The sequence below is a fragment of the Sapajus apella genome, unplaced genomic scaffold, assembly GCF_009761245.1.
Source record: "Sapajus apella isolate SASKATOON/1434 unplaced genomic scaffold, GSC_monkey_1.0 scaffold82, whole genome shotgun sequence".
Lineage (NCBI taxonomy): Eukaryota > Metazoa > Chordata > Mammalia > Primates > Cebidae > Sapajus > Sapajus apella.
In genome coordinates this window covers 9,345,092-9,369,951 of record NW_022437022.1, presented here as the reverse complement: position 1 = coordinate 9,369,951, position 24,860 = coordinate 9,345,092, and the positions used below count along the sequence as shown (strand labels likewise).

The window sequence follows — 24,860 nt, the reverse complement described above, 5'->3', positions numbered from 1 at the left end:
GAGTGAATGTAGTGCCAAACTTCTTCAAATAGACCCATCTCCAAATCATCCACCAGGTGTGTGTTTCCTTGTTAGTCAGAACCCCACACATATGTCCAAGATAAAGTTATTTAAAGACAGAGTTACTAAACCAGATAGAAAGCACTCAGGGAACCCTTAGCAATTCAGTTATTATATTGGACTGCTGAAGAATTGCACTGGACTATTGCACTATAAGATGCAAGGATGTCATATGTAGTGCAGTCCTTGTGATACATTTAAAATGCACTCGCAGGTTTAGGGCCATTTGTGGAGCAGCAGGCTTGGAACAGGACTGGGGAATTTCACCATTTCTCTGCTGTAGGGACTCCTGGCATCTTCCTCCTGGGGTTGTCCCTCCAGTCTTTGGCTGTGATCATAGTGTGGTACATTTGTTACAATTGATCAACCTATATTGATTCATGATTATTAACTGAAGTCTCCAGTTTAGGGTTTACTCTTTGTGTTGTACATTCTATGGATTTATGCCATGCGTAATGTCACGTGCACACCATTACAGTATCATACAAAATAGCCTTGTAAATCCCCTGTGCCTCCTCCCCATCCTGCACCCAAAGTCTGACAACCACTAGTCTTTTTACTGTCTCTCTAGTTTTGTCTTTTCCAGTCGGAATCATGCAGGATGTTGCCTTTTCATATTGGCTTCTTTCACTTAGCCATGTGCATCCAAGGTTCCTTTGTGTCTTTTTGTGGCTTGATAGCTCATTTCTTTGCATTGCTGCATAATATTCCATTGTATAGATATACCACCATTCATTTATACCTATCGCAGGACATCTTGGTTGCTTCCAATTTTTGGCTTATGAATAAAGTTTCCGTAAACATTCATGGGCAGGTTTGTGTGTGGACATAAGTTTTCAGGGGTCATGATTGCTGGACATATGGTAAGACTATGTTTAGCTGTGCAGGAAACCACCAAATTGTGTTCTAAAGTGGCTGCGCCATTTTTCATTCCCACCGGCAGTGAATGGGAGTTCCTGTTGCTCCACATCCTTGTCAGCACTTGGTGTTGTCAGTGTTGTGGATTTTAGCCATGCCAATAAATATGTAGTAGCATCTTACTGTTGTTTTAATTTGCAGTTTCCTAATGACATGAGACATGGAGCATCTTTTCATGTGCTTATTTGCCATCTCCCCAGGCTAGTTTAAGGTCCCTAGCATGGCATGAAAACTGTGACCATGGGAAAGCAGAATCGTGGCACTAATGAGAGGAGAGAAGTTATAGCCATTGAAGTGTTGGGCTGGCCATCTGAGCTGTGATTTATTACTAACCCGATGGAGTGGTCTCGGTCAGCTTTGAGCACGTCTCCATAATTACTTCCCTTCCTTCACTCTATAGAAGTGGGTTGCTCTCTACAAGCATAGGTCAGAACTTAGTCACATTTCAGCCTAGCAGAGTGAATGACTCATTAAGGGAGACAACATCAAGGACGATGGGAGCCCCTGCTTGAGTGGACAGGTGTGCTGTTTGGTGTCTGCAGTGGCCTTGTTGGTTGCCTACCCACCAAACGTTCCCCTCCTCTGCCTTGGCGACAGAGCCCTGTGCAGCAGGCCTCAGGAGCAGCTGTCCTGATCTTCACTCAGGGGAGGGCCTGAGGTCTCAGATGACCCCGCCTCATGTGAGTTAAGCTAGCCTGACTTAGGTTTTCTGATGCTTTGCTGCAGAACACATCTGAACTAACGTAATCTCTTTTTTAGTAAGGGCCTTCACTTTATTTTCTTTTGTAGCAAATCCTCAGCGTTATTAGAAAAGGGCACTATCAAGAAAGATGGGTACTGTTATGACCGCAGAGCCCAGAACTGAACTAAGTAGACTTTACACCAGGAACTTGGAGTCTAAAAGTTTTCTGCAAGTCAGGATAGAAGCGAACTGCCTGTTCAGTGAACTGTGCTTTGAGAGCCTTAATGGAAAAGCACTAAAAGAATCATAACAACTACCATTTGGATTGTGTGTTTTTGTTTGTTTTTGTTTTTGTTTTGAGACCGAGTCTTGCTCTGTCACCCAGGCTGGAGTGCAGTGACGTGGTCTCCGCTCACTGTAACCTGCACCTCCTGGGTTCAAGCGATTGTCCTGCCTCAGCCTCCCTAGTAGCTGAGATTACAGCTGCCCACCATGACGCCTGGCTAATTTTGGTATTTTTAGTAGAGATGAGGTTTTACCATGTTGGTCAGGCTGATCTTGAACTCTGGAGCTCAGATGATCTACCCACCTTGGTCTCCCAAAGAAGTGGGATTATAGGTATGAGCAACCACACCTGGCCTGGATGGTGTTTCACATACTTATCTCATCTGAAGATTCATTTGTTCGCTCAGCATGTGTTGAACTTGTTCTGGGCCTCGGGAGCCTCATAATGATTCTGAGGAGTGGGTAATTTAGCTTCACTTAGCAGATAAGACAGCTGATGAGTGTGGGGAAACTCGAACCCAGACGCCTGGGTCTCAGTACAGAGCCCTTTCCAACTGGCTGGACTGTAGCTTTGCCCGGCCCTATCCAGAGCGTTTCCAGGCATCTGGAGGCTCTTCTCTGGATACTCTTAGGTTAGCTTTATTAATCAAGGGATGTCAACAGCACAGAAAGGTGGGTTGAGGGTGGGATGTTAGAAAACTCTTTGTGTTAAGATACGTATGTACATTGGCGCAGGGTTGCTGTCAGAGAAATAATGCAAACTGTCTTTTTTTTCCTTTGCCAGATGTTTCCCATACATGTTTAGTGAGTGTTCCAGATTAAAAAAAATTCCACCTCTATTTCTGGATTCTGTACCTCTATCCCACACATCCCAGATCTAAAGGAATGGAAGGGGCCCCCGCCCGCTATTGTAAAAGCTAAACTCAGTCTAGTGGAGCGTTACCTGGGGAAGCAGTGAGCTCTGACGGGATGGGGGGAAGACCATCAACAGAAGGTAACTGGTTTTCATAGAACCCAGAGTAACTGAAAGCTTCTCATGGACCCTTACTATGTGGGCAGACTCTACACTCTATTTTCATTTAATGACTTTTAAAGATGTTCCAGGTTTTAAGATTTCTACTCCCCACTATCGGGATGGGCAGAGTAAGCCCTCTCTGTGATAACCAGGAGGAGGAAGAGATAGTACAGTCACAGTGTGCCCAAGGCATTTGCATAGACCTCTTCTGTGTTTTTTTGTATTTTTAAATTTTGTACCTTTTATTCTGTATTTTATATTCTTCTTCTTCTTTTTTTTGTTTGAGGCAGAATCTCATTCTGTCGCCCAGAATGAGTGGAGTGCAGTGACATGATCTTGGCTCACTGCACAACCTCTGCCTCCTGGGTTCAAGCAGTTCTCTACCTCAGCCTCCCGAGTAGTTGGCCTCCACAGGTGCACGCCACCATGCCCAGCTAATTTTTGTATTTTGTTTTTAGTAGAGATTGGGTTTCACCATCTTGGCCAGGCTTGTCTTGAACTCCTGGACTCGTGTTCCACCTGCCTCGGCCTCCCAAAGTCCTGGGATTACAGGCGTGAGCCACCACACCTGACCTACAAACTTCTTTGTAAAACAGAATGGCTCTTTCCACCGTCTGTCCCGATGGCCTTTGGGTCCAGGAGCACAGATCTGTGTAGTTATAGGAAAAGCAGCTGAAGCGCGTGTGCTTTACTAACTTTACTTCCCCTCTGTTTAAAAAGCACTTAATTTACTCTTTCCTCATGGATTCTACTTTTCAGTCGATAAGGAAAATGTTTTCCAAGGCCAAACAAACTAGACTGAGATTGTATGCTTGTCAGGAGACCAAACCTTCCCTCAAGGCAGCTGCCACTTGAGTGGGTAAAATTTATTGTCGTTGATATTCCTTAGTTTAATAAGGTCCCCAAAGTGACACTGACTTTGAGTTCTACTGACTTTTCATGTGACTTTAGGTCTTAATTTTTCCACCTCAAAAACGGGATAAATGAAGCCCCACTGACAGGAGGGTTACAAGTAAATGAACTGACACAGATATTGTAAGTTTTAGGGGCCTTTCTGTTTTAAATGCAGGAGGACTCTTGAAAATCCTTTTCCTTGTCTTTGGAATTTGCGATTATTCATATGGTGGGGTGGGGTGCTGGGAAGATCTAGACTTTTCTTTTCTTGTGTTGAAGTACAATAACATCATCCATAGGGAAGGAGATGAATTATTACGTTTTCTAACACCTCAAGCTTGTTTAGCCTGTGAAACTGAAGGTAATAAGCTGGATTATATTTTTAAATTACCATAAATAAAGCTCTTATTGAACCCAAATTAGTGAGGCTTTATTAAGTATTGTGGGATTTTCCAGTATGAATTTTTACCATATATAACATTTAGATTGGGTATTCTGACCTCCAAATATTATAGTCTGAAGAGACTCAAAAATGTTCACTTGTTAGATGTGAAGTTCTTTGACGTAAGACGGTGGCAAAAATCTCTGTTTTGTAAGCAAGGAGAATGTATCCCAATCGACAGGCTAATCCTTGAGAAATGTGGCTTCCAACTTGCTGAGCTGATTTAAACTCTTGCCACTCCAGGTGCCATCTGTGGATTTGGAGGATGGCATTGCCTAGGAGCTCACTGGAAAAGCAGAATCTCAGGTTCCACCCCAGACCTGCAGACTCTGACCCCCTGGGTGATTGGTGTGCAATATTCCGAGCACGCTGGTTCAGGCATCCATCAGCGCTTGTGTAGCCCGCAGAGAAAGCCCCGCCTGGCAGGTCCTGGAGGTAAGCTAGGCCTCAACTTGTCTCATCCAAAGCTTCGGCTTATTTCACCTGAGTTTTGGCAGGTGTGGGCTTTGCATAACAGTCTGTTTGCATCCAAACCAAATACACTTCTTTTTCATTTCAAACAACACATTCACTGAAATGATTTCCGTAGATGTTTGAGAGGCAGCTACTGTGTGATATATTTAAACTCACTTTGTTCTATCTGAAAAATGTGTTGAAAAGAATTCTGAACGGGGGGGAGAAAAAGGCAAACCTGAAAGGAATATTGCTGCTGATAAAAATGACAGGCCAGTGGTGGGGCGAAATTGTGTTTTGCCTTCAGGACTTATTTATTTATTAAAGAAAACTGAAGGCAGTCTGGAGATGTCAAGCCACAGCTCAAGTCAATGTTGAATCTGACAAGGTCAGACTCAAACACAGTCACTGCCCTATTTTTTGGTAGTGGAATTTTGAATCAAAAGGAGGAAGGACAGCACAGAGAGGGAAAGAACAAGTGTCTTTCTGAGCTTGAAGCCATCCTGTTCTCCAGTGCTCTAAGCAGAACACCTAATTAGCAGCGTCAGAGAGCAAATGTGGTGCTTCACTGGGCCGTGAACAAACAACTGGTTAGAAAGCCTTTCAGGAGGGCCTTGTGCAGTCTGCCTGCGGATCCAGAAACCCTGCCCGGAGCAGAGATTTTAGTAACAGGGGGATACATTTCCAGGAGTTTCGATTGATGATTAAATGGACAAACCCGAAACCAGGAGTCCTGGTTTGACTTCTCTTTCTCACTTCCCCTAACCAGTCACTCACAACGGCCTGGGAATTTCTCCATGGGAATTTCTCTCAAATATGCCCTTCGCTGCATCTCCACCCCAACCCCAGGCCCCAGACTTAGCTGGGCCCAGCTTCTTCAGCAGGATCCCTGCCAGGTCTCCTAGCTCATCCACCAGCCCACCCACTCTCTCTGCAGTCCACAGCCGGCCACACTGCAGCCAGAGGGAGCTTCTCATACCAACTCCAGAATCAGAGTGTTCTGATGTTTAAAACTCCCATTGTTATTTTTATTGGGATTGCTTTATGTTTATAGATTAATTTAGGAAGCATTGACATCATCTTATTGTTCAATCTTCCTGTCCAGGAATAGACATCAAGTCTTCTTCTGCATCCCTCAGGTTAATTTAAATTCTCTTCATAAGGATCTTGTACAACTCTTGTTTCATTTATTGTTAATTCCACGCTCTTGTTTCTATTATAAGCGGAGGCCTTTCCTTCTAATACCTCTTGTAACTGGTTATTGTTCATATACAAGCAAGTTATTGATTTCTACATATTAATTTGCTTCTACCACCTTACTGAATTCTCTTAGGGTTTGTGTAGTATCTTAATGGATTCTTTTGGGGTTTTTAGCTATATAGGCATATCATATGCAAATAATGAGAAATGTACCTCTTTTTTTTCTCATTTTTAAATACGTAATTTTTTTCTCATCCAATTATGTTGGCCAGCTCCTCAAAGAACAATGAGACTGGTCATTGCGTCTTGCTTTTGAGTAGTGACATGTGACTAGCGTTCCCTTTCTAGATGCTGAATTTTGGTTGAGATGTCGGCATTTTATCATGTTAGGAAATTATCCATCGTTACTTCATTAACTAAGCATTTTTGAAGAGGGATCTTTTTAAAAGGCAGACTTGATCATGTCACTGTTCTGCTTCCTGGTGTTGTGAAGAAGAAACTAAAATTCTCAGCTGTATCCCCAGGCTCTGGGCCATCCGGTCCCCGTTTCCACTGCAGCCTCATCTGGCCAGAGGCTGCATTTTGCTGCCTGGGCTCCAGCCACACAGGCTGTGTTCTTGTAGCTTCCGGAGCAGTCTGTGCCCCTGCCAAGCTTAGAACCCTTGGACACCTGTCTCCTCTGCCTGTGGTGCTCACTGCTCTGTCCTCCGCCACCCCATATCTTTGCCTGGCCACCTCCTACTGTGTTGCAGAGGTCATTTCAATAGGCTGTTCCTTATGGAAGTCTCCTGATCCCCCCACCAGACTGGCTCCCCATGTAGTCCCCTGCATTCTACCTAGAGAGGCAGACAGGATCGGAGTGTGAGGATCCTGGGACAGTGAATCTGAGGCTGCCAGACCAGGGGTGGTAGGTCCAGAGGAGGCGGTCAGGCTGCTCATGCTCAGATGGCAAGAGCCTGGCGCAAGGTGGTGGTTCTGGGTTGGGCAGGAGGGATCTGGCACAAGGGGCGTCCTGGAGGTCAGAGCTGCACAGCTTAATGCTGAATGGATGCTGGGTGGGAGGTGGGGAAGGGACAGCTAGGATGACCTACGGACTCTGCTTGGATGACTGGATGATGCCACTGACTGAGAGGGGGATTCCAAGAAGAGAGGCAGTTTTGAGGGAAAAAGAATACTTTCGTTTGGAACATTCACTCAGCAGTCGTTTATGGAATGCCTATGGCATGCCATATGCCACGTAGGGTCTCAGGATCCAGGGTGACCCACAGAGCAGTTTGGCCTCCACTTCATGGAGCTGACTTGTTGAGTTTGAGGGGCCCACAGGGCACCCAAGGGGAGAGGCGCACCAGCTCACAGGACGTGTGGGTCTGGTGCTCAGAAGAGAGGGTGGCCTGGCGCTCAATGCTGGGGAAACCCTGCTGTGGGTTTGGATGACGAGCATCCTGGAAGAAGGTGTAACAGCCGATTGGAAGGGGATGCTGGAGGAAAACAGCGGCCAGTTATGTGGGAGGGAGCAGAGAGGATGGAGAGCTGGAACCCACGCCAGGAGGGAGTCAGGCCTTGGGAGGGGAAGCCAGCGCAAGGCCCTGCAGAACTCAGGAGAGAAGCCTGGAAGCCGTCTCACCTTTGGCCATTTGGAGGCTGTTCACCTCCACAAGAGCGTTTTCAGTGGAAACGGAGACTTCATTGTAGTGGGTTGAAGAGTGACAGCTGGGGCTGAGGGACCAGGAAGTGGGTGCATCCATTGCAGATGGCCTTTCTGTAAAAGGCAACTGTAAGGGAAGGAGAACTTAAGATAGTGTCTGGAGGAGAAGGTAGGTGAGGAGCCGGTCTAGAGGAAAAGGAAGAGAGGCACCATGCAAGCGGGGATGGCAGCAGAGCCAGGGCCCCAGGGAGGAGAGAGGGGAGGAGCAAGGTGTGCAGGGTGGAGGGACGAGGCTCAGCCTTCGACTCAGGCCTGGGAGCACAGGAGGCAGGAGGCAGGGCCGGTGGAGGGCAGCTGTGGGAGGGCTCGCCTCATGCCCTTGGTTTATCTGTGTTGTCAGAGGCCAGTGTGATGGTTGATTTTAAACTTAATAAGGCAAGAGGGCAGAGATGTGAGGGCTGAGGTCTCAATGTGTGGAAATGTCACTCAGTGCAATAGGAAGGGAGGGTGTCAGCAGAGATGCGCAGGGTTCAGGGCCCCGAGGACTGGAAGGCGTTTGTGTTTTGGGGAATCTGCTCCCCACTCTGCTTTCTCCAGCAGGGCCCACCAGCATGGGTTGGTGTGGGGGTGAGGAAGGTTGGCTGGGTTCACTCGGGGCTGGGATTTGACAGAGAAAATGCAGGACCAGGAGGCTGGAAAGTCAATGGCTTTGGGCTGTCAATGACAGAAGGGAAACTGATGTGATAAAGCACGGGGTCCAGGCTGGCAGAGGGATGGGAGGAGAACAGGGGGCCTGCAGGCATGAGGGACATGAGTATTGGGATACCGGCGTGGGAGGTGGCTTGGATTTTTTTCCAGAAATGGCAGATGTGATAGGGCTGTTTCTCTTGGAGTAGTGAGCGTCAGAAACATGCTGTGAGCTTGACCCCCTTCTGTTGGAATCTGGAAACAGGTTTTCATCAAAGTCCTTTTCATGACCTGTGGCTCCCAAGGACAATAGAATGGTGGGGCTCGAGTCTTCATCTTTTCTCAGTGACAGCATAAAGAATGAATCTGATAAATCACAATAAAACTGTTTTATTGTGATGAGAGGAATATGGGGTTCCTGGGGGCTGTTCTGCCGTTGAGATGTGCTGTGTTCACGCATCAGTGTGAGGGAGGAATAGGGACTGTGACCAGAGGGATATCGGGTTCCTGGGGGCTGTTCTGCCGTTGAGATGTACTATCTTCAGCACCTTATTCAACCTCAATATTTTCCGCCAGCAAACTGTTGAGGAGGGGCGTGCTGCAAAGGCAGTGTGCTAACATGGCCACACCCTGGCACAGTCATTTCCGTGTTTGTATGGGTGGCGGCAGCACAGTAAGAGAAAGGGCTGCACACACACCATAGAGACCCTGCCCACTCCCACCCTCCGGAGCCCCTGGCCTTGCCAGCTCCTCTGATGTAGAAATTCTCTCAGGAAAGTGGACTGGATTTGCCAAGCAGGGTCATGTTTTTCTAAGCCAGTGATCTGGGAACTGGTATTTGTCTAAAATTAGCCTGTGAAAAGATAAGCTTTAATATATGTCATTAGGTGGAATGACAAGTAATTGAGAGTAAAAATTCCCATTAAAAAAAAATCTGCGCACACAAGGCCCTCTTACATAAAAGGGTACTGTGACTTTTTCAGCTGTTTTTAATAGCAGTGCCCTCTCAAGCTGGTGGCCTGTTGCGCCTTGTGGAGGAGCCCTCGAGAGAGGCATGTTCGTGCTTAGTGAGTCCCCTGCTCCAGCATAGGCAGCTGGGGTCTCAGGCCAGATTGCTTATGTGCTCATTAATAGCCTTCCCAGTACAAGGTGGGAGTTTGATCAAGTCAGTTACAGCGCATTGTTAGTCCTTAGCTGTTCTAGTTGTTGCTTCTTACGTAAAGTTAAATCTCTTTGGTTTGTTCCCAGCAGTCAGAGGTCTCAGCTCCCAGCACTGGCTCCTCCGTGCTTGCATCGTTGCTGTGAGCCCTCTGCTATGATTTCATTCGAGTGACATTTATAGCCATGTACCTGGCTGACAGGAACAGTGAGTCACGATTTTCCACATTCAGCACCTTTGATTCCTTCCCTTCAAGGGTTGATGAGCTTGTGAGTGTGTTGGAAGTGAGTGATTTTATCATTGAAATGACTGGAACCTGCAAGTCTGAGTCAGCTCGCCCTGCATGGATGGTGGGGGTGTGGGGGAAGGGAAAGGCCTAGGATCCACTAATTCTCTGAAAACATTTCTGGGGGATAGGCTCTGTGGATCTGTGCAGTGATCATTTTGGCACGGGCATCCAGACTTTTAGGTCAGCATTTTTCCCACTGAGAGGTGTAATCCATTACTAGGTCATGAAATCAACTTACTAGGTTGCTGGTCAGAATGGAGAATAGAATAGAAATAGAGTAGAATGGAAAATGGAGTACATTTCCTTTGGTAAGGGTTGGTATTGTTTTGTTAAACTTCTGTTTCAGTTTAATAGACTGTGATATAAAAAATTTATTGCTGTGGTTAATGGTCCAAAAAGTTTGCACATCACTGCTCTTAGATGGATGGTAAGTCTGATGAGCTCATTGGATGGGTATTTAGGATGATTGACTCATTTTTGTATGCCCCTGCCTTTAGCTGTATGTAGCATCTATTAGAGGCTCACTGGCTGTTTGCGGAAGGAAGGAAGGAAGGAAGGAAGGAAGGAAGGAAGGAAGGAAGGAGGGAAGGAAGGAAAGAAGGAAGGAAGGAAAGAAGGAGGGAGGGAGGGAGGGAAGGAAGGAAGGAAGAAAGGGAAGGAGGGGGGAAGGGAAGGAGGAAGGAGGGAGGGAGGGAAGGAGGGAAGGAAGGAAAGAAGGGAGGGAGGGAGGGAATAAAGAAGGAGGGAGAGAGATCTGATTTTATGGACTTGAAGGGCTAGATAAAGCAGGCCTGGGAATCATATTTCATCACTCAATGTCATTCCAGGGTCTCAGCAGCCATCTCTCCTCTCCTCCCTTTTCAAAACCTCCTCCTAAGTGATCTGGAAAGGGAGTCAAGAAAGTCTCCCATATGATGGCAAGAGGTAATGGAGGTAACCAGCTCCAAACCAGAAAGCCAGAGTTCAGGACGTTAGAGAATCTTCAGGAGGGAAGGAGAGTGGCTAAGAAAATTGCTCTTCCTGAGCAATGCTGGGGTTTATGGAATCTCTACCCAAGAGATCTTGATTGGATAACATGATGCTTTCTACAGCTGCTATAACAAATTTAAACAAATTTAATGGCTTAAAATAGCACACATTTATTACCTTACAGTTCTGGTGGTCAGAAGTCCAAAATGAGTCTCTTTGTCTAAAGTAAAGATACCAGCAGGGCTGCATTCCTCCTGGAAGCCCCGGGGAGAACCTGTTTTCTTGCCTTTTTCAGCCTCCAGAGGCTGCCCCTCCCCCACCCACCGCCACTTTCCCTGGCTTGTGGCTGCCCTCCTCCGTTTTAAAAGCTGGCAATGTCAGGCTGGGTCCTTCTCACATTGCCATCTCTCTGGTCCTCTCTTCCAACTTTTAGGGACCCATGTGATTATATTGGGCTCACCAGGATAATGGAGAGGAATCTCCCCATTTTAATGTTAGCTGATGAGCAGTCTTCCTTCCATCTGCAACATGAATTCCCCTTTGCCATGTGACTGAACTTATTCACAGGTTCTGGCGATTAGCATATGGACATCTCTGTGGGACACTATTCTGCCTACTGCATATGGTTTGAAGATTTCCAATCCCTGGTGGCCCTGCCAAGACATTTGTATTTGTGTGGTGTACAGTAGGGCTGGACATGTGTGCATGTGATAAAGCCGTTTCTACAGAATTCATCCCTGGAGAAAGATGTGCCTGACATCTATTTTGGCTGGGTTAGTTGTACAGCCAGGTTATGATATATTCTTGGACTTTCTCAGAGCTGTTGTGTTGCTGATCTGCTTGTTGAAATTGTCTGTAAATAGCAGCTGTCTTCATCTGGCTCACCTACTCCCATCTGCCAGAGTGTATACGGGACATAGGGTGAAAGGAACGTGCGTGTGGGTGGGTGTAACCAAGCACCCACATCAGGCTCTGTGCAATTGTTTGAATTTAATCTTTAGAATACCCGGTTGACGGGGGTGCCATTACCATCCCTATTTAGAGACGATCAAGGCTCAGGGAGGTTTGTAATTCATCCAAATAGATCACTCAGCTGGCCTAAGTCTCAGGGCCTGGATTCAAGCCTTAAAGTTCTTCCCTGCAGGAACCACACAGGGTGAGGAGTTCAGTGCTGGGATCCTAGTGCTGGGTAAGACTCTTTCTTTGTTGGGCTAACTATGTCCGTAGTGGGTGGAGTACATGGGTGGGAGATCATAGTGGGACCCAAGTACAGGGGCGAGAGATCATAGTGCCCGTGCCCCATGTCCAGTGTGAGGGAACACACTGAGTTGGATGAGAGTGAAGGAGCAGCTCTGTGGACAAGAATTCCATTTTGGTGATTGAGGATGGAGGACCTTAGTGTATTTGGTGGGGGTTATGGGGCAAGGGTCTAGGTTATTGGTAGCATGGGTCATGTTGAAATCTCTTTCATCTTGCTGAGGCTATCCAGGGATACCTCACCTCCTTAGGAAATTTGGTATGAACCAAACAAGTCACAATAAACCAAACAAGTTACCTGGCATTTTCCCTTTGGCTTTTTATTACTTTTTTTAATGCAAATGTAAATTTTTTTTTTTTTTGAGACGGAGTTTCGCTCTTGTTGCCCAGGCTGGAGTGCAATGGTGCGATCTCGGCTCACCGCAACCTCCGCCTCCTGGGTTCAGGCAATTCTCCTGCCTCAGCCTCCTGAGTAGCTGGGATTACAGGCACGCGCCACCATGCCCAGCTGACTTTTTGTATTTTTAGTAGAGACGGGGTTTCATTATGTTGACCAGGATGGTCTCGATCTCTTGACCTCGTGATCCACCCGCCTCGGCCTCCCAAAGTGCTGGGATTACAGGCGTGAGCCACCGCGCCCAGCCTTTTTTTTTTTTTTTTTTTTTTTTGAGACGGAGTCTTACTCTGTCACCCAGGCTGGAGTTCAGTGGGATGATCATGGCTCACTGCAGCCTCAACCCTCTGGGCTCAAGTGATCCTCCCGCCTCAGCCTGCAAGTAGCAGGGCCTACAGGTGCACACCACCACACCTGGCTAATTATTGTATTTTTTTTGTAGAGATGGGGTTTTGCCATGTTACCTAGTCTGGTCTTGAACTTATGGACTCAAAGGATCCACCCACCTCAGCCTCCCAAAGTGGTGGGATTGCAGGCATGAGCCACCATGACTGGCTCCTTGGGCTCTTAAAGGAAATGTTGCTTTCATTTTTTCCTCTTGGACCTTTAGAAATGCTCAGCCAGTGACAATCTGCAGAAGGAAAAAGGGGCTCCCAGGTGAAGAGTGCAGAGTTCACCTCCAGTTTCTTTATGGTTGTGGTGAAATTTGTGTGAAGTGCAGTTGGAGGCTTCATATCTGTGCATGTTTGATTTTTAAAATAAATGGAAAACATTTCCAGCAAAAAGAGAAAAGAACCTTGTCTTGTTCACCTTTCTATCTCTGGGGCTTCATAGAGTGGGCGCTCAACAACTGGGTTGAATGAATAATCAGATTATTCATTCCTTTGTTAATAAAATAGCACCGGAGTTGGAGTCCATGGGGGAGGATGGGGCAGAGCCCTTACTTCAGGGAGCTTCCTAGCAGGTGTGGTTGCCCAGGGCTGCTTTAGAGAGACGGTAGTTGTGCAGGTGGTGTGAGGCTGTGGAAGAGGTCATAAGTCACCTGAGGCTTGCCTGCCATCACTGTCTTCCTGAGCAATTTATTTTCGTTGCTTGGTAGCCTTCCAATAGGAGGTGGTTTCTTGGATAATTTCCATTATAATTCAATTTAAAATTTGACTTCCTGCGTGAGAGAATAAATGGTGTTGAGACTGCTTAGAGACAGGCCTGTTTTGTACTAGAAATCTAATTAGAGCTATTTTCCCATGATATTATGAATGGCAAAATGGCTTTCACGCCCCGCAAACCACTGACAGGAGCCACCTGTTTCAACCTATAGTGACACTAAGGTAATACCAAGAAATGGGGCAGGAAAACAGCTTTTCATGCTTCTGGAAGTTGCCAGATACTGTTGACATTTAAGCATGTGCAATTTTGGGGCCCGTTTTTATGTTTTTGGATCCAGATGGCTGTTCCAAAAGGAGCACTGTCCCTGCTGATCAAGTGGGAAGCAAAGAAACAAGTCTGCTTCTGCGCTGAAATCCCCTGTGTGGGGCAGCTCTGCTCTGGTCGCCACGGGGCTAGAGCATCTTGATGCCCGAGAGCGGTGTGCCTGTGCCCAAGGAAGGTGCTGCATGACCTGTGTGCTCACTTTTCTTTGAAAACCTTGTCATGTGCCTTAGCAGATGGCAAGTTTGCATTTGGGCATGAAATCGAGCACAGGGCTGGCACGATCACTCTATTTCTTGAGACTTACTTAGGTAATAAGAATTTATAATTGAATTAAGTTGGCCCGTATAATGAATTGCTTTGATTCTGATTATGTGGACACATGTTTGCAAGCGGAATACCAAATATTATTGTGTATCTTTTCTGATATAGAAAGAAGGGTAGTTAAAAAAAGTAATTGTAGCCCCATCTTGGATAATGCTTTTCATTTGTCTAAAGGCAGAAACTCATAGGTGTTCACTAAAGAAAGAAAGAAAAAGATGACAAAAGCAGTGACCAAGATAAAGCCGGAGGCTCAGGGCCCTGAGAGGTTAGTCTGGGGTGCGATGTTCAGGAGCAGCTGTCCACCTAACCACCTACCTCCATGGGTTTTGTCCTGGTTACAATGGGAGGGGTTGACTGGGTGAGTCTAGGGTCTCTTTAGCTCCAGAAATTCTCAGATTGTGTGACTGTGGTCCTCTGAAGGGCAGGTTTTGGTAACAGCATCAGGACTGAGTGGGTATGCTCAGACTTGCACACAGACCCCCCCCCAACTCATGATCCAAAGCACAGCTGGTGGCCTTTATTGGCCTCGATGAGTGTCTTTCTCAAATGGAGATTTTAACAAACTGTGACATGGCATGTGCTGTGAAAATGGTGACTGTTTCGATGTCTTCCAGTTGGCTGGCTCCCATCTTTTCAGAGGGAGCCCCGGACTTCTGGGTAAAGGAAATAGCAGTGACCAGCAACAAGAGATCCACCCTCCACACACACACTTTGTTCCTGGTAATTGCCTCATTATGTGACTTAGCTAAGTGTACCTATCATAAATAGCTGTCGACCCATGTGACGCCAGAGGCAGTGGCTCAGGACATAGTTTTTGACCCTCCTAAGATACGTGCTAAAAAAATGTTTAAAAATCTGGCTCTAAGATGACAAACTCAAGCGACAAAAAGGAAATAGAGAAAGAAAACAGAATCAGAGCTAACACATTAATTGATGATGACTTTTTTTTAGAAAGAGAGCTAGCTTATAATTTTATATATTTATCATATATGTGCACACACACATAGGATCATTCTATTATATGTTGAGTTCAGGGTCACTGAGCTATTCTGATGTTCTGAATAGACTAAGGCTAGGCTGGTGCAAAGTTGAGGCTTGCCTGATTCCCTCGTTGGGGCCCTGCCAGCTGGTGGAGAACACCCTTAGGATCTGGGCCTGTTCACACTGGACAGGTGGGTATTTCCTCTCAGCCCAGGCTGGGCTGGAGTGGCCCTGCACTCTCCTTTGTCCCGCTCCCCAAGTCCCCATGAGGACTTTATCTGATGAAGCCATTTCAGCATGGTGGTCACTTCCCACTAGTTCCTCTGCACCCTTAAACATTTTATTTGGGTCATGAAAACACAATTCTGTGAATCATTTAGGCCACAGTAAGAGCTGCAATAGGGCTTTCTTTTAATATCCTGTGATTACGTTCAAAATGGATCTTTTGCCCCAGTTTTATTCAGTTTATCAAATGTTTGTCGGTGTGATTGGGCCACCTGAAGAGGAGCACCCAGGGAGCTTGGCATGACGGGAGGGAGCCAGGGCTTTAAAAGGCTGCGCCAGGCCCCTCCTGTCAGTTACACTGTCTGTGGAGCTATTTGCTTAATGAAACTGGACCCGCTCCACCACGGAGAGAATCCTGGCGTGACATGTTTTGTGATAGCCCCGTCTGGGTTGGCTGTGGCCTTGAGGGAGGGGACCTGCCCAGGGCTTCCCTTCCTGGACGGCCAGCAAAGCCTTTAGAGAACACGCTTTCTGGGTTTCTCCCAGGGAGGCTTGTGGGTTTTGACCTTCACAAAAGACATAATGCAGATTATTCAGACCACCACTGAACACAGATCTCCGTGGCTCTGCTCACAGAAGATTGTTTTCACTCTGGGAGGAATTGCCATAGCAGTTCCTCGGGGGTTCTTTGCATATGTTTATCTCACTTAATACTCATACCAATCTTAAGAGCTTTACAGATGGGGAAACTGAGGCTCTGTGAAATCACGGGGAGGAAGCAGGACTAGGATTTAACTCCCTGTTTCCTGCCCTGGCGAAGCTTGCCCTGTAATCCAGACAGATGAGGTAAGTATGGAAATCTGAGAAGAGGGCAAGAGTGAAGGTGCCTCCCAGAAGTGTCTGCACACGTGGAGGGGTTGGGAGAGAGGAGGGAAGGAGGGCTGCAGAAGTCTTCATGATGTCGATGACATTGGGATGAACCTTGAAGAAAGGCTAGGACATAGTTATGCCGACATGTGCCTCTTAATTAATGGCAATTTATGGCATTAGCATATAAGCTCAGTAGGGCGGGCACCCCCCCTCCTCCCTCATCTCTCTCTGTTTCTTTTTTTTTTTTTTTTTTGAGACAGTGTCTGGCTCTGTCGCCCAGGCTGGAATATGCTGATGCAGTCATGGCTGACTACAACCTCTGCCTCCTGGGCTCAAGCGATCCTCCTGCCTCAGTTTCCCAAGTAGCCGAGTCTACAATTGTGTGCCCCCGTGTCCGGCTAATTTTTGCAGTTTTTGTAGAGACATGGTTTTGCCATGTTGGCCAGGCTGGTCTGGAACTCAGGCGATCCTCCCACCTCGGCCTCCCAAAGTGCTGGGATTACAGGTGTGAGCCACCGTGCCTGGCCTCCTCATCTCTTTCTTCACTGTATCCCAAGGGCCTGGCAGCATGGCAGAAAGCCTGGCACATAGCAGGCAAGTGCTCGCTGTACGCTGTTTGGATGGAGAGTTAGGGTGGGTAGGGAAGCAGAGGATATTTCAGGCAGGGAGAGCAGCATGGGCGTGAAGAATTAGGACAGATTGTGGTTTATGTTGACTGGTGACTTGGGCAAGGAGAGGACACTGAGTAGTAGTTGATGAGGGAAGGCCAGTAGGGGGAGGTCACACTGTGGGAAGTTTTGGAGGCCAGGCTAGAGAGTCCAGAGAGAGGCCAGTTCCCAGAGTCCTGCCAGGTGCTGGTTGTGGAACCTTGGATAACTTAATGTTTCTGATCCGCCTTTTTTCCCCTTATTTGTAAGATGGGGATAATGAAGGTGCAAATGGAGATACAAGGTTGTTTGGAAGATTAAATAACATAAGATCTGTCAGATGCTCGCCACTGAGACCACAGCAGTGAAGCGTGTGCTTGGTAACAGTCGGCTACTGTTATCTTAAATTTACCAGACAATGGGAGAGGGTGACTTTCCTGTAGGGAAGCGATCTGACTGGGGCTGGGTGTTCAGGTCAGTGAATCTGGCAGCAGTAGGATGGATAGGAGCAGAGGCAGCGACGCTGAGGGAGATGTGACAATGAGTTAATAAGCACAAGAGTCCAGGTGAGAAGTCACGAGGGCTTGAACTGGGGAGCTGCCAGAGGAATGTGACGATGAACACATGCATCAGGTCGCCCAGAGAGGCCTGTGGGACTTGGCAGTGACCTAAAGGAGGGGGACGAAGGCTGGAATCTGAGCCCCAAGAGGCATAGTGGTGCTGTTCACGGGGAGAGGGAAGCCAGGCTCGTTTGCTTCAGGAAGACGAGTTCAGTTTGGGTCACGTTGGCTGCACAGTGTCTGTGGAATTTCCAGATGTGGAAGGAGGCCCAGATGCTGGAGGGAGGTCGAGGCAGGGGAGTCATCAGGGAGACTCTCTACACAGAGCTGTCTGCAGGGAGTACTGGGTGGTTGGGGTGCCTGAAGTGGAAGGCAGTAGGGACTGGGTTGCAGAGGAGGTCTTCATCCCGGGGGAAAGAGGGGTGCTGAGACTCAGCAGCCGCTGAAAACGGCAGAGGGCTGTGGCTGTGCATGTGAGTGGTGACAACAGCTGGCCCTGCTTCCATGGCCCTACCCTGTGACTGCAGGTCTCCCCAGTACAGCACAGGCCTTCCCCAGGACCGCCTGGCCCGCGCGTGGGCCAGAGCGTGGGCTCTGCATCTGGGAGCCCTGGGGGCCGTTGCCAGGCCTCATGGTTCTCAGGTCCCATGAAGCTTTGTGCTGTTCCGCGCCTTCGTTTTCAGAGGGCACCTGCAGGGGCCCTGCAGGAACGCCAAATCAGGTTAACGGGTGCTCCTTCCGTAAGGAGGCCGCTTTCCCTGCAGAGGACGCCTAGATTCTCTTACAGTAGTGTCGTGAAGATGAATGGCGCTGCTCAGCTGCACTCCCCAGTGTCCTGTCTCCAGCCTTGAACAAGCTTGTTTGTCTCTGTAGTGAGATTGGAGTTCTTAGTCCTTTTAGAAGGAAGCAATGAATGCTCTTCCCAGAAAAATTCCTGTGTATCCCTATTTACAGCACTTGGATCAATTCACTGGGCTCATGGGTCCCGGGAAGACCCCAGCTTAAGAATCCTTCTCTCACAGGCTCAGTCTCCGTATTTCTTACTAATAAAATGACCTTTCATATCAGGGTAAAACAGATCCAGATAGGTATGACTAAAGGCTACTAACTCTTCTGTGGAACTGCATTAGCTGATTACTGCAGGATAATAAATTTGTATATTTAAAACTGAAAAAAATAGTCCTATGTGTGCTATGATTCATTCCATTCTTCCCCATATGAAATTAGGTGATTATATAGGTCGGATTTTTACAGAAGAAGGAAAAGTACAAATTGGTTAAATTTATGACATTAGTATTTACATGGGATGGTAGAGCAAAACAAAAAATTCAGGCTTTTTTTTTTATATTTTATAATTTATTTGGTTTTATAAATAGGGATTAAGCTAATTAAAAGTTATTTGTACTGAACTATCATGTATTTTTTTTAATTGAGGTAAAATATAACAAAATTTACCATTTTAATCATTTTTAACTGTACAGTTCAGTAGCATTTATTATATTATATAGTTTTAATTAATCCTATTGTGGACAATTTCTAAATCTTAAAAAAAAATGAGAAAGTAAAAAAGAGTGTAAGAAGTAATTTACCAAGAAAAAAATATACGTCTTGAACAAGTGGCTAAGGTGTCACAAATTTGGGCTTTCCTGACAAGAAGAAAGCAAGCATTTAAGATAAGAATGCTTTATGGAAAGTTATTGTAGATTCTAGAAATAGGATTTTTTTTTCAAATGGAGTGATTAATTTTATTTTGCAGGGAGAGGAAGGAAATCTCTATGATAGCCATGTTATGAGAATTTGAAAGATTAGAAGGTTAAAATCTGGACTTTGATTTGCATTTGGAAGCACAGAAAATCAGTGAGACTCTTGAAAACAAATGTCATGTTTTCATCAGCTGAAGTTAACAAATTATCTTCACAGTTATCTCAAAGTACAGCACAATGCTGAAACCCCCATGTGAATTTGCAAATGTGAGGATCACCATAGTAACATCTATATTAAACTTTACATTTTCACATTGTTAGTAAAAGATGCCTGTGTCTTTGTAAGACTTTCTCAGGGAATAAAAAGTATCTTTCCTTCCACTGTACCACAAGATATTTCCTGCTTATCTCAGGCATTGTTTTGAGATCCAAAAGTCTGGATGTCATATTAAAAGCAGCCAAAATATTAGTGTTGGTGTCAGGATGTTAGAGAACTATTTCCAATAGCAGTTGGAGCCAGAGCTGTGGAATTTACGGATGTATTTGGCTGTGGAGGATTGCAGAGAAAGCTGTGGACAAATATATTTTATAAGTGATAAATTCAGGGTATTGTCTGGGCAGTAGTGAATGCCAAGAACTGAATTCATCTAGAATTGAGCATTCGTGCTGAGTTAGCCACTCTACTGCTTAGAGAATCATATTGCCAACAAAGAGTTTTTATGGCAGTTAATGTGAGGGTCACTGAGCAACTTTTAAAAAAATGCCCGTTCACTTGGGTTTGGTATAGCTCCCTATCCATAGAAACTGTCATGTTCCCTGTCTAACATAACATTTATGTCTCATATTTCCTGCTAAATATTTCCGTTTTTCATTTTCAAAACATCTTAGGGCCTTTGAGAAAATGGCAACTAAAGTTACAGAGTGCTGGAATGGGAGAAAGTTTTTGCAGTCTATCCAACTGACAAAGTTCTAATATCCTAAATCTACGAGGAATGTAAACAAAATGACAAGGAAAAAAGCCAACCCTATTAGAATGTGGACAAAGGACATGAACAGACACTTCTCAAAAGAAGACGTTTATGTGGCCAACAAACATATGAAAAAAAGCCCAACATTACTCGTCATTAGAGAAATGCAAATCAAAACCTCAATGAGATTCTCACGCCAGTCATAATAAGCATTATTAAAAAGTCAAGAAACAACAGATGCTGGTGAGGCTGTGAAGAAATAGGAGCACTTTTACACTGTTTGTAGTAACATAAATTAGTTCAAACATTGTGGAAGCCAGTGTGGCGATTCCTCAAAGACCTAGAACCAGAAATACCATTTCACCCAGCAATCTCATTACTGGGTATATACCCAAAGGAATATGAATCATTCTGTTACAAAGATACTTGCACACATATATCCACTGACTCACTATTCACAATAGTAAAGGCATGGAATCAACCCAAATGCCCATCAATGATAGACTGGATAAAGGAAATGTGGTACATATACACCATAGAATACTATGCAGCCATAAAAACAGACAAGATCATGTCCTTTGCAGGGACATGGATGAAGCTGGAAGCCATGAACTAATGCATGAACAGAAAACCAAACACCACATATTCTTACTTACAAGTGGGAGCTGAACAATGTAAACTCATAGATACGGGGAGGGGAACAACACACCCTGGGACCTGTTGGACGTAGGGACAGCATCAGGAAAAATAGCTAATGCATGCTGGGCTTAATACCTAGGTGATGGGTTGATCTGTGCAGCAAATCATCATGGCACATGTTTACCTATGTAACAAACTTGCACATCACGCACAGGTAACCTGGAACTTAAAAAAATATAATAAAGAAGTTTACAACTCAATAACAAAAAGACAAACAGCTCAATTAAGAAATGGGCAAAAGTCTCAAATAGACTTTTGCAAGAAGAACCAGCAAGCCAACAAACACGTGACGAAATACTCAGAGCAGTTAGTCACTAGGGAAACGCAAATGGAAACCACAATGAGCTACCTCTCCACACCCACTGGGATTGTGATAACTAAAAAATAAAAGGAACGTACAAGTGTTCACGAGGATAGAGAGAAATTAGAAGCCTTGTACGTTGCTGGTGGGAGTGTAAAATATTGCAGCCACTGTGAAAACACTTTGGAGGTTCCTCAAAAAGTTAAGCTTAGAATGACTTTATGACCTAGCAATTCCATTCCTAGGAATATACCCGAAAGAACTGAAAACAAATACTGAAAAAATACATACATGCACATGTTCACAGCAGCATGCTTTACAATAGTGAAAATGTGGAAACAGCTCACATGTACATCAGTGAGTTAATGGATAAGCAAATTGTGGGATGGTCATCGAATGGAATATTAGCTATGAAAAGGCATGGAGTACTGACACATGGTACAATGTGGATTAATCTTAAAAATCAGTGTGCTAAGTGAAAGAAGACAGACAGAAGCTATCACATATTTTATGGGGAGTGACTGCTTCATGTGTATAGGTTTTCTTTTGATACTGTGAAACTGTTTTGGAATTAGGGAGAGTTGAGTTAATATAACATGGTGGTTATATTAAATGCCACTGAATTGTATACTTTAAATGGTTAGTTTTACCATATATGAATTTTATCTTAATGAAAAGGAGAAAAAACAAGGAATGTGACTTCGGGGGATCTCTTTGGTTCTGAGGTCTTGGGCCTTTTCAGTGTAAACTCAGAGGAAACCTAATAGGGTCCAAGGTTTCCTCTTCTGTCTCTTTTTTTGTGGCTATGATAGTTTTGTGTCTGTGAGTCACTAGTGAGAGCCGAAAAGAGGGAACCACACCTTTTAGAAGGTGGAAGTCAGGGCAGGCATAGGAAACAGTGCGGCTCAGATCTTTCTAGACTTTGCACATCCCCCATTCTGTCCCAGCAGGTTTCTGATCATTTGAGAAGAGAGTTTTTCAGCTAGAAGTTGATTCCAGGAAGACACTAACACTTGTTCTTATTTCCGAATTTCTGTGAATCTGGTTATTTGTTCTCTGTTGCTGTAGCCTCCTCATCGCTCACTGCTTCTGCAAGTGTTAGATTGGCAGATGTGTTGTGTGGGAGTGAGGAAAGGAAATTTCCTATGTTAATTTCTTTCTGATAAGCACATGTGCAAATCTAGACACAGCCTCTTGAACAAAAAAGAAACAGATAAAAGAAAAGAAAAAATCTGGCCAGGCGTGGTGACTCACACCTGTAATCCCAGCACTTTGGGAAGGCCAAGGTGGGTGGATCACCTGAGGTCAGGAGTTTGAGAGCAGCCTAGCCAACAGGGAGTAACCCCATCTCTGCAAAAATACAAAAATTAGCCGAGCATGGTGGCGTGCATCTGTAATCTCAGCCACTTGAGAGGCTGAGGTAGGAGAATCACTTGAACCCGAGAGGCAGAGGTTGCAGTGAGCCAAGATTGTGCCACAGCACTCCGACCTAGGCAACAGAGCGAGACTCTGTCTCAAAAAAAGAAAAGAAGAAATTGATATCCCTTAATCTGTGTCTGTGTGTGTGTGTACGTGTGAGCTTTCCATACAGAAGAGATTTCCATTTCATGAAAACAGCATTTTAGCGTTAGCATTACAGTTAACTCATGATACCAATCTTTTCTCCTCTTGGTGCCTTGGTTTTATTAATTGTAGAGTGGATATACTGTTGCTTATTACCCAGCCCTCAGAATAATAGAAACAGTGTTTTGTTGAAGAAATACCCTACGTTCATAAAGTTTTTTGAAAACTCACCTGGGCATGGTAGCTCACGCCTATAATCCCAAGCACTTCTGGGGGCTGAGTGAGCAGGATCCCTTGAACCCAGGAATTTGAGACCAGCCTAGGCAACATGACGAAACCAAAAAAATACAAAAATTACCTGGATATGGTGGTGTGCACCTGTAGTCCCAGGTACTCAAGAGGCTGAGGTGGGAGAATCACTTGAGCCCAGGAGGTCAAGCCTGCAGTGAGGCAAGATCATACCACTACACTCCAGCGTGGATGACAGAGCGAGAGTGTCTCAAAAAAACCCAAACCCAAACCAAAAAACTTCCACATGCTGCATTGATTACTGAAGTACTATGGCTGTTTTTACAGAATGGCTTTGATAAGGGAAAGATGAGAATATCGGTCATGGAATGCAAGAGGCATTTTCCTCCTGGCTTTCAAAACGCCTCGGGGGTTTCCAAGCCCTGCTCTCCTAGTGTGCCTGTTTTTTGGTGGCAAAGTAAATATTACTTCCATTAACTAAAGGGAAGAAAAAGTTGTTTGCAGTCCACCAGCGTTTTGCCTGGGCAATTTTCTCCTGATGTGGAAAGCGTGCCCTGGGGGCCACCAGGTCACGTGCTGTTTTGCCCCTGCGGAAGGTGACCCAGGTCTGAAACCCGCCCAGCAGATGCCTCCTGAGGACAATTTGCTCTTCTCCTTCTGGCTCTTACTCAGCAGGTGCGCTCTTAGAGGCAGCCTCTGCCACATGCAGCACCCCTGGTGGATTTGTTTTTTTTTTAATAGCAACAATTCTAAGACCTTTTTCAAGAAAAGCTTTTCCAGAGCTTGGTCAAAGAACATCACTGGGTTGTCATTTCCTCTGTTACTAGTTTGAAGCTAGCCAGGTAGCTGCCTGTCCCACGCCTCTTGGGTTGTGGTCTGATATGGTTAGGCTCTGTGTCCCCACCCAAACCTCAGATTGAATTGTAATCTGAATTGTAATCCCGACATGTTGGGGGAGGCACCGCATGGGAGGTGACTGGATCATGGGGGCGGTTTCCTCACGCTGTTCTCATAGTGAGTGAGTTCTCAGGAGATCTGATGGTTTTATAAGGGGCTCTTCCTCCTTTGCTGTGCACTTCTCTCTGCTGCTACCTTGTGAAGAAGGTGCCTGCTTCCCCTCCCACCACGATTGTAAGTTTCCTCAGGCTTCCCCAGCCATGCGAACTGTGAGTCAATTAAACCTCTTTCCTTTATAGATTACCCAGTCTCGGGTATTTCTTCATAGCAGTGTGAGAACGGACTAACACAGGGTCCCACTGCCTGGGTGAAGGGGAGCATTATGGCAGTACCCAGGATGATGCTGTCCTGAACCCCATCCCTTCTACTCTGTGGCTGTCCCTTGACCTCAACCTCAACATTCTTTTGAGGAAAAGCACCATGAGCTATGAAGAAACCAGATGGTGGACTTTTAATAAAACCAAAAACATCAGCCAGGGAACCACTAGACCTGTTCCTTGAATGACTCACAGTGGCTGCCATCACTGGTGGTGAAACTGATCTATGTGGTGAGGATTAGCACATATCCAGCTTTAAAATGAATGGTCAAGGGTATTTTCCTACCCAAAGCTAAGATGAACTAGCTGCACATGGGGATTCATGGCTCTTATTGATCTGGTACACTCTGGCCTGATCGATTGACTCACGTTTGAATCCCAGTTCTGCCTCTTACAAGCTGTGTGACTTTGGGTAGTGCCTTACCCTCTCTGGAACTCAGTTTTCCTCCTCTGTAGAGTGGAGATGTCTGCCTTCTATGGTTCTGCTTCAGATTAAACGCCTTAACCCAGATAACACACTCAGAACAGAGCCTGGCATATCATAAACACTAGTAAAGGAATATGGTATTATTATTTTATTATTTTTCAGAGTCAGCTAGCATTTAATAAGTGTTCTATGTGTGCTCAGCATTGTGCTAAGTCTTAATATAATATTTCGTTTATTCCTCAAAATGATCTCACAAACAGGAGGTTAAGGAACTTTTCCAAAGACAAACAGT

The 24,860-nt window shown here is 45.6% G+C and overlaps 1 protein-coding gene across 4 annotated transcripts in view; it reads left to right on the top strand.

Moving 5' to 3' along the window:
• ZDHHC14 (zinc finger DHHC-type palmitoyltransferase 14) overlaps positions 1–24,860 on the top strand; it is a 300,608-nt gene that overhangs the window by 42,422 nt on the left and 233,326 nt on the right. The window lies entirely within an intron of this gene.